Genomic DNA, 15,181 nt, shown 5'->3' on the forward strand with positions numbered 1-15,181 from the left:
TTTTGAGTTATAGTAAGAATTATGAAAAAATTCTAGAAAATGAGCTGAAAGAGATATTAATGAAGGGATGCATAGAAGGGAGATATTGAAAAATAGCTTAGTATTTTTCCTAAATTTCAAAGAAGTTTAAAAAGTTAACACTAGCATAGAAAGAAATATAAGGTTATATAGAAATTAAAGTTAAATTAAATGACAGGTGGCAAATGACATAGGCAACAAATGATTTCGGGTATTATTGAAAGAGGCCTGGATTGGGAATGGAGTTTCAAGAATGGGTCCCATATATCACTCACCTGCTGAATGATCTTGGAAAAGTCATGTAACCTATTCAATATAATTCAGCCACAAATACCACTAATTAACTGCGCATTTGTTGTTTATCTAAAATACGAAATACTCTGTTAGGCATTGGGTGGGAGTGGTCAGAGAGATGAGCCTAAAGCATGATTCCTGCATTTCTTGCAATGTGGACATACTATAAGGCTAAAAAGAAACTACATCATAGAAACATAGATTTAATTTTAAAAACAAAAAAGAAAGAAAGAGAGAAAGAAGCTATATACACAAAATTCCATGTCTGCTAATCTGACTTTTAATCCCAACTCTGTAGCTTGTTTGAGCTTGAATAAATCTCCGAACCAAACGATCTGATAATACAGGTTGAGGTAGTCGTCTTAATTCTATGGATTCCTCCTCCTCACCTTTCTACCACACACCTCACTGTAGGCTGGCAGTGAGCAAAACAAGGAAGAAGAGAAATTCTGAAACTTCATTCTTAAACCAACCAGAAGAGTTCTACTTTTATCCATTCTAATATTGAGCTTTCTTATGATATTAATATTTTATGAGCATGAGCAAAGAATGGTGCATCTAAAAAACATCTGAAACCCACTGATTGGTTAGTTGGTTTTGCTGAAAAACATAAAAGAGTTATGACAACTGTGTAAGACCGATGTTCATTCTACTGACTGAAGAAATGGGAGAGCTGCAGAATAATTGCAAATGGTCTGCACAAAAAGGCATGAACCAAATATTGGCCACTGGTACAACATACTGGTATTAAGGTGAAAATATGGATAGAGAGAGAGAGACGTAATACAAGCATAGGTATGCAATTTTAATTTTTAAAATACAAATGATTCATGCTTATGACAGGAAAGCTCAAATAGTATAATAGATAATAATATGAACAGTAAATGCCCTCCCTCCTATCATTTGTTTCAATTTATTGTATATTCTTCCAGAATTTTTCCATACCTATCCTAACAGATTTATGTAGTTTTTCATACAGAAAGGGAATTATACTGTACATTCCATACGGCAATTTGATCTTCTCTCTTAATATACCTTGGACATGTTTCTGTATCAGTACATATTGATCTACCATCTTCTTTTCTGGCACTGCAAAGTATTTCATTATATGAATGCAACAAAATTTCTTTCACCAATCCACTGTGGATGGACATTTATTATGTTTTCATAACCTGTTTTCGATTGTTTTTCTATTACAAAGATGCTGCCACACACACCCGTTATATTACCAGCTTTGAGTATATGTGGGAACTGCTTTGGCAACTGCTGTGTCATGTATTTTCTCAATCAAAGGATAATTCAAATACAAACACTCATAGAAACTTTTGACACTTAAAGGAGATCCTCATATTAAAACCGTTTGGTAACTACTGAGTTAGAAATTCATTTTAAGCTTTAGTTAAGCATATGCTGTTTGAAGTGTAACTGGCAATCAAGTTTATTAACAAATGTGATAAATAAATGCCCTTATCTGAAACTCACCAAAATTGATTCATTGATGCAGCAAACTCATTTTTTGAGCACTTATTCTGTGCTCCGGACTGTTGATATAGGAGTGACATGTGGTTTGTGCTTGTGGCACTTGTGTTACAGAAGGCCTAGAGACTGCCGTGCTAACATCAATTGCAACACCGCTGTAGCAAGTGCTGGCATAGAAGAGCTTCCCTGTGATTTTACTATTGTAATGTAAACACTGAAAATATGAACTAGAGCTGCTGCTCTCTCTGTCAATGTATGTAGTCCTTCTCTAGGCATTTTCAGGAACTGTTTTCTGTAAGGAGAAAAAGAGAATTTGGCACAGAAACTTCAGTTTTTATGTATTTTCCAATCATTTCCTATCTGCGGCTCACATATTTTTTTCTCTAAAATAAAGGAAGGATTTATCTTCCTATTCTTACCTCTCTAGCAAGTCCTGTGCACCTTTATTTATCTTTATGTGCCCTTTGAACACAGCAGAGGTTTATCCTTGCAAATGTCTGTCTATGGTAATTTCAGACTAACATTTGACAATTTAGCCACTGACACTTCACTCTCCAAACTTGTGCCTCACTAAATGCTACTTAGTGTCTTTTCTCTGATCAAGACATGCCTATCTGGCTTTGTTTTCTGGAAAGAAGAAATGGAGACTATCTAGGCACAAGTATTTCACTCTGGTCAATGAAGCTTTGAAATGCATACATCTAATGTAATAAAAATATTAAGTACTACCATTTATTAAATCCTTACCATTGTAAGTACTTTACCTACTATGTTCTTTATGTGTATTGTCGTATTTAGTTTCTGTAACAAGCATTATCTCCAGTTTACTTATGAGGGGCATGAAGCATGGGAGAAGGTAAGTCACAAAATCATACGACTTGCAACTAATAAGCTCGATTTAAGTCCAGATCTGTCTATTGTCCACACTGTCAACCATTATACTGTACTGCCTCCATAGGTAAAGGGTGTTTTGAAATATGGATAGTATTGCTATCTATACACCATGTGTAAAAAAGCACCAAATATATGCCTCTCACCCTTCCTCCTACCCCACCCCCACAAAAAAAAAAAAAAAACAGAAGCAACATTTTTTGAGCTTGAAAAGAAACCTCCTGCCTGAATGCCATGAATAAAAATAAAGTTTATTTTGAGATGAAGATTTTGAATATATTTGAAATATTTCAGTTTTGTACCTGCCTTCCGATGTAACTTTGCCGCCTTAGGATCTTTATGGATACTAAGTCTCATCTATTTTTACCAATTTCTGCTAAATTATGCTGGAGGAGCATGCTAATGCTAACACAGGAGCCAGCTTGACAGATAGAGCCCCAAGGAAGAAAAAAATTATCTATATTGGAGTAGTATTAGTCTAATCCCACATCCCAAAATGCCATACTTGGATTAACCAATCTCCATTAGATAAGCAGGAAATAAATTAGCAATGGAAGACTTGGCCTAACCTCTCTGCTGGAAGCATATTATTAAGAGACCATGCCCAATAGTATTAGAGAGATATGTGTTTGACTGTGATCTTGAAATCCAATGGGAAATAGAGTGCCAACTGGCAAAGTTTCTTTATATTAGTTCAGCCTCTCTTTTTTATATAATGCAGTGTGGGTAAAACTATACATGTTTCATAAAGTCAGTCATCTAGTATAGACTCTATCTATCACTAAGTTACAAAATTTCCTTCAAAATCTTGCTCTAATATAATCCATCTCATCTTACTGATTCACAATGTTTTTCTGAAAAATAATGACTGCAACTTTTTGTGCCCCATCCAACCAAACCATACTTCCATAAAATTCCTTTCCCCTTTCTTTGTTTGTACACACTTTTTTGATTGTTTGATAACATCTGAACATGAGAGTGTAAATTTCAACATTGTTGATGTTTCCAAATGGTTATAAGTTCCAGCTGTTTGTTCTTTTCTCTCCAATGGAGATCTAACATTACAAAGGAAAAGAGGAAAAAAGAAAATATAACTAGTTCCCTACTCTCTCATTAGAGAGCAGATAAATTGGATGGTAAAAATTCTATCAGCAATTATATTTTTTAGAAATCAGAAATTCTCAGCAAGTGATATTTAAACACCCCCAGTTACTTCTATCACTTTGGGGTAGGGATGAGATTGGTGAATAGGGCCTGGTTATGTAGAAGATTCAGATAACACACAAAATTCCATGTCCCACTGGGGGAAAAAAGCATTGGACATATGTAGAATTTCATGAGAGGCATTCAAGAACATTTATAAAGTAAAACACCAATTACCTCATGTATAAGGCCCTCTACAGCTAACGGTTCCTATTCTTATTGTTCTCTAAATAAATCCTATGCCAGCTTAACTTTTTGGTAAGAAAAGAAGATTCTGCAATCTTCCTCTCCCTTTTTAATTACTTAAGCATTGTTGTCTTGTTTTAATTTAGCAGCAGGGAAGAAATGCCAACGAGAGGCATATGTGAATCAAGAGGTAGGCGGATGCTACCATATAAGACCCTTATACAATCACCTAACCAAAGTTTAATACTAAGAAAGGTTGTGCCAAATAAATGCATGAAAGGATAATAAACAAGGAATCTATACCATTTAATAAGTAAATCTTAAACAACCAAATAATAGTTGAACATCTGCTATGCTAATATCATTGTCTGGCTTTTTTTTTTTTTTTTTTTTTTTTGCTTTTTTCTCCCAGAATGAAAGTAATTCATTGTTTTCCTGAATATGAAAGTATTAACATGCTCATTGTAGAATGTACTGATATTTGAAGGTAGCAAGAAAAAAGATATCATCCATGATCTTAACACCTTTCATGGAAAAATATAAAACATTTTCATTTCTTTCTAGACTTTTACTGCATATGTCAATATATAGATGTCTATTTTCTATTTTAAAAATGGAATTACAATATGTAGTTGCCTATTTTTTAGAAAATGCAAGTTTGAGTGGCTCTATACTTTCTCCTATCGAATATAATGGGTGCCATAGATTTTTGTTAATGATTTATCATTTATTATATATGTATTATTATTTATTATAGATTCTGACTAATTGACAAATTTCTTACCCACTCCTCTGTTTGAAAATATACAGTCAGTTGTTATTTATAGTCACTATAAATAGCGGTGCTATAGAACACTAGAACTCATTCTTCCTATTTAGCTGTAATTTTGCATCCATTAAACAAACTTTGTCTATCCCCCTCCTCCTGTACCCTTCCCAACCTCTAATAACCACTATTCTATCTTTACTTCCGTGAGATCAACTCTTTTGGCTTCTACATCTGGGTGAGAACATATGGTATCTGTCTTTCTGTGACTGGCTTACTTTATTTAATGTGATGTCCTCCAAGCTTATATATGTTGACACAAATGACAGGGTTTTATTCTGTTGTATGGTTGAATATTGTTCTGTTGTGTATATATACCACATTTTCTTTATCCATTTATCTGCCATTGGGCACTTAGGTTGATTCCATATCTTGGCTATTGTGAATAGTGCTGCCACAAACATTGGAGTGCAGATATTTCATCAATATACTGATTTCCTTTGTTTGGGTATATGCTCAGTAGTTGAATTGCCAGATCATACTGTGTTTCTCGTTTTTTTTTTTTTTTTTTCAGGAACCTCCATGCTATTTTCCATAATGGCTACACTAACTTACATTCCCACCAACCAGCATGTAAGAGTTCTTCTTTCTCTATGTCCTTAGCATTCTTGCTAGCATTTGTTACTTTTTGTCTCTCTCTCTGTTTTTTTTTTTTTTTTTTTTTGAGATGAGTCTTGCTCTGTCACCCAGGCTAGAGTAAAGTGGCATGATCTCAGCTCAATGCAACATCCACCTCCCAGGTTCAAGCAATTCTCATGCTTCAGCTTCCTGAGTAGCTGGGACTACAGGCGTGTGCCACCATGCCCAACTAATTTTATGTTTTTGTAGAGATGGGTATTCACCATGTTGGCCAGGCTGATTTCAAACTCCTGGCCTCAAGTGATCCACCTGCTTCAGCCTCCCAAAGTGCTGGGATTACAGGTGTGAGCCACTGCCCCTATCAGTTATTTTTTTTCTCTTTGATAATGGCCATTCTATCTGGGGTGAGATGATATCTCATTGTGATTTCGATCTGCATCTCCTTCAGGATTAGTGATGTTGAGCATTTTTTTCATATACTTGTTGGCCATTTGTGTGTCTTTATTTATTTATTTATTTATTTATTTATTTATTTTGAGAGAGATGGTTATTCAACTCATTTGCTATTTTCCAATGAGATTATTTGGGGGTCTGTCAGAATTTTGCTATTGAGTTGTTCGAGATCGTTGCATATTCTGGTTAGTAATCCTTTGTCAGATGAATACTTTGTAAATATTTTCTCCCTTCTGCTGGTTGTCTCTTCACTCAGTGGATTGTTTTCTTTGCTGTGCAGTAGCATTTCAGTTTGACATAACCGCATTTGTCTATTCTTGCTGTGTTTTTGAGGTCTTCTCCATAAAATCCTTATCCAGGCCAGTGTCCTGAAGTGGTTTCCCTTATGTTTTCCTCTAGTAGTTTTATAGTTTCAGTGTTTACATTTAAATCTTTAATCCATTTTGAGTTAGCTTTTGTATACAGTGAAAGATGGGGGTCTAGTGTCATTCTTCTGCATACAAATATCCAGTTTTCCAGAACTATTTATTGAAGAGACTGACTTTTGTCTAATAAATGTTCTTAGCAACTTTGTCAAAAATCAGTTAGCTGTAAATATGTTAATTTATTTCTAGGTTCTCTAGCCTGTTCTATTCTTCTGTTGTCTGTTTTTATGCTAGTACCATGTTATTTAGCTTTGCAGTATATTTTGAAGTCAGATAGTATGATGACTCTGGCAATCCTTTCTGCTCAGGATTGCTTTGGTTATTCACAGTTCCTATGGTTCCATATTAATTTCAGGATTTTGTTTCTATGCAAAGTCATTGCGTTGCTCTGAATCTATAGATCACCTTTGTTTGTATGGTCATTTTTAAAATATTAATTCTAATCCATGAGCATGGGACATCTTTCCATTTTTGTGTCCTCTACAATTTCTTTCACCAATGTTTTTAGTTCTCCTTGTAGAGATCTTTTACCTCTTTGGTTAAGTGTATTCCCAGGTAATTATTTTGTAGATATTGGATATGAGATTGCTCTCTTGATTTCTTTTTTACTGGTTCATTGTTGGTGTGTACAAATGCTATTAATTTTTTCATGTTACTTTTGTATCTTGCAACTTTTCTAAATTTGGTTATTGGTTGTTTTTGTTAGAGCTTTTAGGGTTTTCTGTGTATATGACCATGTTCCCACAAACAGGGAAAGTTTTACTTAGTCTTTTCCTCTTTGGTTGCTCTTGTTTCCTTTCTTTTGCCTGGTTCCTGTGGCTAGGACTTTCAGTACTACATTGAGCAAGAGTGGTGAGAGTGGGCATCCTTGTCATGTTCAAATTCTTAGAGAAAAAGCTTTCAGCTTTTCTCAGTTCAGATGTTAACTGTGGGTTTATCACACATGGTCTTTATTGTGTTAAGGTACATTCCCTCTATAACTAGTCTGTTGAGGGGTTTTATAATGAAGGGATACCGAATTTAATCAAATGCTTTTTCTGCATCTATTGAGGAGAACATACTGTTTTTATCCTTGATCCTGTTTATGTGATTTATCATGTGTATTGATTTGTGTATGTTGAACCATCCTTGCATCCCTGGGATAAATCCCATATGATCATGTTGAATAGTTTTTTCATGTGCTGCTGAATTTGAGTTGCAATATTTTGTTGAGAATTTTTGCATCTATGTCTATCAGGAATATTGGCCTCCAATGTTCTTCAATTGTTGTGTTCTTGTCTGATTTTGATATCACAGTAATGCTAGCCTCATAGAGTGATTTTGGAAGAATTCTTTCCTCTTCAGTTTTCTGAAAAGTTTTGAGAACAATTGATATTCATTCTCCTTTAAATCTTTGGTATAATTCAGCAGTGAAGCCATCAGTTCCTGCACTTTTCTTTAATGGGCTCTTGTTTTTATTACTGATTCAATCCTGTTATTTGTGATTAATTTGGTCACGTTTTCTATTTCTTCTTGGTTCAGTCTTGGTAGGTTGTATGTGTCCAGGAATTTACCCATTTCCACTAGGTTTCCCAACATGTTGGCACAGAGATACTCATAATGGTTTCTAATGATTCTTTGTATTTCTGTGATATTAGTTATAATTTCTCCTTTTTTATTTCTGATTTTATTTATTTGGGTCTTTTCTTTTTTAGATAATTGTTATTATTTCAATTCTTTTAAATTTATTGAGACATTCACAGCCTAACATGTGGTCTATGCTGAAGAATGTTTTATGTGCTGATAAAAAGAATGTGTATTCTGCAGATGTTGGATAAAAAGTTCCGTAAATATCTGGTAGGTACATTTGGCCTAAAATGCAGTTTAAATCCAATGTCTATTGGTTGAATTTTTTTGTCTAGATAATCTGTCCAATGATGACAGTGGGATGTTGAAGTCCCCAACTATTATTGTACTGGAATCTGTCTCTCCCTTTAGGCTAATAACATTTGCTTTATATATCTGGGTGCTTGGCTTGGGGGTGCATATATTTTTGTAATTGTTATATCCTCTTGCTGAATGGATCCCTTTATATAATGACCTTGTCTCTTTTTACAGTTTTTTACTTAAAATCTGTTTTACTTGATATAAGTATAGCTACTTCTGCTTACTTTTGGTTTCCATTTACATGGAATACCTTTTTCCATCCCTTCATTTTCAATCTATTTGTGTCTTTACAGGGTGACATTAGTTTTTTTGCGTATAACTGAGTCATGACTTTTTATACATTCAGTCACTTTATAACTTTTACTTAAGGAATTTAATTTGTTTACATTTAAGACTATTGTTGATAGATGAGGACTTACTCCTGTCATTTTGTTGTTTCCTGGTTGTTTTTATATCTTTCATTTCTTTTTTTTCTCCCATTTCTATCATTGCAGTTTGGTGGTTTCCTATAATGAAAGTGTTTGATTCTTTTCTCTTTTTCTTCTATCGATCTGCTCTACCAGTTAATTTTATACTTTTGCATGTTTTTGTGGTGTGATTATCATCTTTTTCCTTCCATATGTAGGACTGCCTTAAGCATTTCTTGCAAGGCTGGTCTGGTGGTGATGAATTCCCTCAGTTTTTGCTTGTCTGGGAAAGACTTTATTTCTCTCTCATTTCTGAAGGGTAGTTTTACTGAGTATACTTCTTGGTTAGCGTTGGTTTTTCCTTCTTTTCTTCTTCTTTCAGCACCTTGAATATATCACCCAATTCTCTCCTGGTCTATAAGACTTCTGCTGAGAAATCTGCTGATAGTTTCATGGAGATTTTCTTACACATGGCTTGACACTTTTTTCTCACTGTTTTAAAAAATTCTCTCTTTGTCTTTTACTTTTGACAACTTGACTAAATATGCCTTATACAGAATCTTTGGGGTTGAATCTACTTGAGGAACTTTGAGCTTCCTGAATCTGGATGTCCATATCTGTATTAGTCTGTTTTCAACTACTATCAAGAACTGTCTGAGACTGACTGATTTATGGAAAAAAAGAGGTTTAGTTGACTCACAGTTCCTGAAGCTTAGCAGGAAGCATGACTGGGAGGCCTTAGGAAGCTTATGATCATGGTGAAAGGTGAAGGGGAAGCAAGCACATCTTACCATGGCATAGCAAAAGAGAGAGAATGATGGAGGAAGTGACATACACTTTTAAAATATCAGATCTCATGAAAATTTACTCTCTCATGATCAAGAGGACAACAAGGGGGAAATCCACCCCCATGAACCAATCACCTCCTACAAGGCTCTTCCTCCAATTCAACATGAGATTTAGGTGGGGACACAAATCCAAACCATATCAATATCTCTGTTGAGATTTGGGGATTTTTCAGCTATAATTTTATTAAATAGGTTTTCTATGCCTTTTTCCATCTCTCTTCCTTCTAGAACTCCCTAATACTAATAAACAGTTGTTCACTTAGTGGTATCGCATACGTCTTGTGGGCTTTCTTCATTATTTTTCTTTCTTATTTCCTTTTTTTTCTGATTGAGTAATTTCACATGACCCATCTTCAAGTTCAAAGATTCATTCTTCTTCTTAATTAAGTCTGCTGCTGAAGATCTCTACTATATTTTTTATCTTGTTTATTGAATTCTTCAACTGCACAATTTCTGTTTGGTTCTTTTGATATCTATCTCTTTGCTACATTTCTTGTTCATATTATGAATTGTTGTCTTGATTTTGTTAAATTGTCTACCTGTATTTTCTTATATATTGTTGAGTTGCCTTAAGATTATTATCTCTAATTCCCTTTCCAGCAATTCATAGTTTCCTTTTCATTGGATCTATAACTAGACAGTATTGTGTGGTTTTGGTGGTATTATATTTCCTTGCTTTTTCATGTTTCCTGTATCCCTGTTTTGATGTTGATGTCTGTGCATCTGGTGGAGCAATAACTTCTTCCAAACTTTCTACAGCAGCTTTTGTAGAAAATGACATTCACTTGCAGTTAGGTTTTAGGTTGCTGGTTGGGAAAGGTGTAGTGTTTTTCCAGGTAGACAGAATGGTGTTCTTAAGCTATATTTAACATTAACAATAACTGTGTGTGCCTCAATGGTCTAGGCTATAGAAGTCTGTGGCAGTGGTGTTGGTAGCATAGGTGATTAAGTTCCTCAGTGGTAAGGGCTTTGGGGGTTCCTTCTGTTCCCATTTCCTCCCAGTGGAAAGCCTTATCTTAGGGTATGTCACTTGTCTAGTCTGACATGACCTACGAGCAGCTGCAACAGCACTGGGTTCCAGATACAGGCACCAGGAACATCTCTGGGGACCATGTCAAGACTCAGAGTCTGTGAACCTACGGTAGCACCTGGACTTTGGGATTCAAGTTTGCTCTCTGTGGCAGAGATGAATGAAGGTTGCCCATAGAGCCAGGATCTCTGACTCTAAGTCACTGCCTAGAAGCTCAGGCCCTGGAAGCTGGATTGTAACTGTGATTTTACCCCTGGGAGACTGGGAACAGTACTGGCCTAACCCTAGAGAAGAAAGTGTAGTCTGGAGGTTTGGGCCTGGGGAGCAGGGTATGGCTGTAGTTGAGGAACCTGAGCCAGTAAGTCTCAGTGGCAATGTGGGTCACAGGGGATGAGGTGCTACATAGTGGTGACTCTAGACCCTGAAATAGTGAAGCTCAGCTGTATCCTAGACTTTGTTAGTCCAGGTGCAGCAGCAGCAAGTACCCCAGAATGACTGGACACAGCTGTCTTTCGGGTCCCAGGAGATAGGGAGCAGCACAGCAATGATTCCACTCCCTAGAAAGAAGGGTATCTCAGCAGTTCAGACTCTAGGAAGCGGGTCCAGCTCCAAGGAAGTAGAGTACTAGAGTTATTTGGCCTTTAGGGTGAGATGTCTTAGCTAAGCCAGTGCTCTATTTCCCAGGGATGTGAGGTACTGCATCAGCTCAGCCCTAGGATGCATAGCTGTTCAGTTCGGCCATGGAAGGCAACACTTTCTCAGGGAACAATATGCGTTTTTCAACTCAGGCACAGGAATATGGCTGCTCTAAACAGCTCAGGTCCCATTTCCTTAGGAGGCAGGGTGCTACTTCAGCTTAGGTACTAGGATTTGTGGCCACTCTGGGCAGCCAAGGCGTAGCTTCCTCATGTCAGGGCACTGCTTCAGCTTTGGCACCAGGAAGGTGGTGGCTAACGTACATGCTCTGGGTGGCCAGAGTATTGTTTCTCCAGGAGGCAGTACCACTTCAGCTCAGACACAGAGGGATGAGACTGTTTTGGGATGCATAAGCTGCTTCATACCCAGGCAGCTCCCTCAGCTGCCTGGAGTTCACACAGGCAGGGGACCTCAGTGGTGAAGACTACAGTGGTCCAAGGTGCTGCTTTGGGCAACCAGGGTCCTCTTGCTTACCTGTTCCCTGTAGGGAGAAGTTCCTCCTGGTTTCCAATTGATTCCAGCTGTGGGAAGATGTGAAGGAGGCCAGGTACTTCCTTCTGTTCTCTATGTGGCCATGCTGAGTTTCCGTGCTCTCCAGGGTCTCTGTAGCTCCTTTAATGTATGCCGGCACTGTCCTTTAGTTGTACTAAAATATAGTTTGCTTGTTGTTTTGGCTGTCTTTGTTGGGGAAATGAGTGCTAGAAGCTTCTAGTTGACCATCTTGCTCTGTCCTCCTCATTTTGCATGTTTATGAGAGTGCCTGACTTCCAGGAAATTTTTTTCAGCCAATCAACCTCAGGACATGTCTCAGTTGTCCCTGAAGTCACTAAGCAGCATCATTTCCAGATGCCTGTTCAAACTCACTGTGCATTAGGGGGTTACCTGTTAAGAGGAATAAAACCCACATAAGTGTGTCTGATTTTTAACTTTTAATTTCAAAATAAAATAAGCCCAAATATATATATATATTCTGTTTATATACCTAAAAACTTCCTCTCCTTGAAGTTAATAACTTGTTCAGTCATAGAGAAGAAAAGAATGAGAATAAATATGTCCCTCTAAAGAATTAAAATTAGTAATTGTTTGCTTGTTCGTTTGTTTTGCAATTCCAAGAGATATAAACTAAATGGACATAAATTGGTAAGGAAAGATTTAGCAGCTGGCATACTTTCTTTTAAAATGGGTAGCCAAATTAGTCTGTCTTCCTGCTTTCTCAAATACCACTGAAATCTAGCCTCTTTACTTGACTCCATGAGAAGATCACTATCTCCCTATACTGTGGGGTCCTGATAGGATCCTTGCTGTTCTTCTTAGCCTAGTGCTCTTACGCACAAATAGACAGCACCATGGCTGAGAAATTGAGGTCAGGAGGGAATATGCCATTCTGCCTGCCAGGATCCCTAGTATGTTATTTCACCTGCTGGGTACAGAAACTTCCCTCCAGAGTTCAACAGAGAAAGTACTTCCATGATTAATCACATACAAGCTCCTGCACCCAGGGGTCACTGGGTGATGATTCTTTGATACATACCAAGAGAATCCACCATATAAAGGTGATATTACTGCTGCCATCAACCCTCTCGGTATACATTATTCTAGCCTATAGGTTCTAACCAGAGCCAGCTTGTTTTAATAAGATTTCAGAAAGAGAATCAACCCAAAACTGCTACAACTACTGTGAAAAACAAAACAAAACAAAACAAAAATTTGCCCTGAACTTCCTACCCTCCTCTGAAACAAAATAACTCAGGTTTCTCTTAAGTTGACCTTGTTTTTCCTATTGTCTTCCATTTTCTTAGTATTATCTTGTATCTATATTTTCTATTTGAAACAACCCTGAAAGAGCACTGTCCATGGAGCATTCTTGGTCTCACAGCCTCCAACATGCCATGCATGTGTACCAGTCCCTATTCAAACTCCCACCATCACCCGCAAACAGCCCGTCAGAGGCCAGAGAGTTTTATTGATTAATAAGGCAAACATTGACTGTGCAGCTGTCTCATTTTATGCTGAACACCATTCTAGGTGCCAGAGATAAAAGAATAAGCAAACCACAAATAATTATTACATTCACGTAGCTTTCAGTATAGTGGAGAAGACACGCATTTTGCAAACCACCTTTTATTAAAATATGTAATAAAAACTGTGACAAGTATAGAATGGAAAGGTTCACTCAGTTGAGAGAAAGCCTAACCAACAGGTCTTTATTTACTCAGACAAATCTTGGAAGATGTCCTTGATGAGAACCTTGGTAACAACAATTAATCCCAGAATAGTAACAATTAAAAAAAAGGTGGGGGGAGCTATTGGAATGTACGTAACACTTTTCCTTGTTTTTTTGTGTGTTTGTTTGTTGTTGTTGTTGTTGTTGTTGTTGTTGAGACAGAGTCTCCCTCTGTTGCCCAGACTGGAGTGCAGTGGCATGATCTCAGCTTGCTGCAACTTCCAACTATTGGGTTCAAGTGATTCTCATACCTCAACCTCCAGAGTAGCTGAGACTACAGGTGTGCACAACCACTCCCAGCTAATTTTTGTATTTTTAGTAGAGATGGGGTTTCACAATGTTGGCCAGGTTGGTCTCGAACTCCTGACCTCAGGTGATCTGCCCACCTTGACCTCCCAAAGTACTGGGATTACAGGAGTGAGTCACTGTGCCTGGCCATAACACTTTTTCTTTAATGATGGTACCTCTAGGTTGGCATAGCAAAAGTGGCGTTATTATCAAATAACTCAATAAGTGGGTACTCTTGGAAAAATGAGTTTAAAATTTAGAGATGCCAAAATGCACATTTACATACATTCTGCAGTGTATGTGTTTCTATATTTGTACAGTTATCTACCACTCTTTCTAGAGAGAGATGGTAGTCAGTAAAGCCAATGTCTTTGATTTTTTTTTTTTTTTTTTTTTTTTTTGAGACAGAGTGTCACTCTGTTGTCCAGGCTGGAGTACAGTGGCATGATCTTGGCTCACTGCAGACTCTACCTCCCAGGTTCAAGTGATTCTTCTGCCTTAGCCACCTGAGTAGCTGGGACTACAGGCACGTGCCACCACACCCAGTTAATTTTTGTATTTTTAGTAGAGACAGTGTTTCACCATGTTGGCCAAGTTTGTCTCGAACTCTTGACTTCATGATCCACCCATCTCTGCCTCCCAAAGTGCTGGGATTACAGATTTGAGCCACCTCATCCGAGTGTCTTTGATTTTTATCAGAAGATCTGATTACAGTTTCTTACTTGGTAGTTAAATATAAGTTCACTCTACAGCATGGTGAACCTGTGACACCAGAATCAGATATACAGAATACCAACCCCCTTGCCACCATCTACTAGCTGTTGATCTTAGGCAAGGTAATCGACCTTGAAGCCCCAGTTATCTTTACTTTAAAAGGAAAATAATGTTTGTATCTTGGAAAGTTCCTGTGAAAATTAAATAAGAATATTTTATAATAAACCCTTGTAGTGTTTAGTACGTCCCAGATACTGTTCCAAGAACTTTCCAATATTTAATCAATTTATCTTCATAATAAACCTATGAAGAAGGTTTTTTAATGAGTTTTTAATCACATTTTATATATGAGGACATGGAAGCATAAGGAAGCTACTGGGCCAAGGCAAACAATCAGTAAGAGGCAAAGCTCAGATTCAAACCCAGAACTTAAGCTCTCAGACACTTCACTTAGAAACTTTGAATAAGTATAAAGCAATGAAAAAAGTGTTTAATAGGTTGTAAGCGTTTTAAAATGTGAATTACTTTCAATATAGCTAACTTTTTAATCCATATTCTGGTGAATAGTCGTTTCAAATTTCCTCAGACTAATATATTTCTCCAGGTGGAGATTTAGATCTCCTCTTCCTTTTCCTTAATTTCTTACTCTTCCTCTTCCATCAAACTTATCATTTTTTCTTTCATGTACATTCTT

Source organism: Trachypithecus francoisi, unplaced genomic scaffold (assembly GCF_009764315.1).
Source record: "Trachypithecus francoisi isolate TF-2019V2 unplaced genomic scaffold, Tfra_2.0 Lachesis_group12, whole genome shotgun sequence".
In the NCBI taxonomy this organism is placed as follows: Eukaryota; Metazoa; Chordata; class Mammalia; order Primates; family Cercopithecidae; genus Trachypithecus; species Trachypithecus francoisi.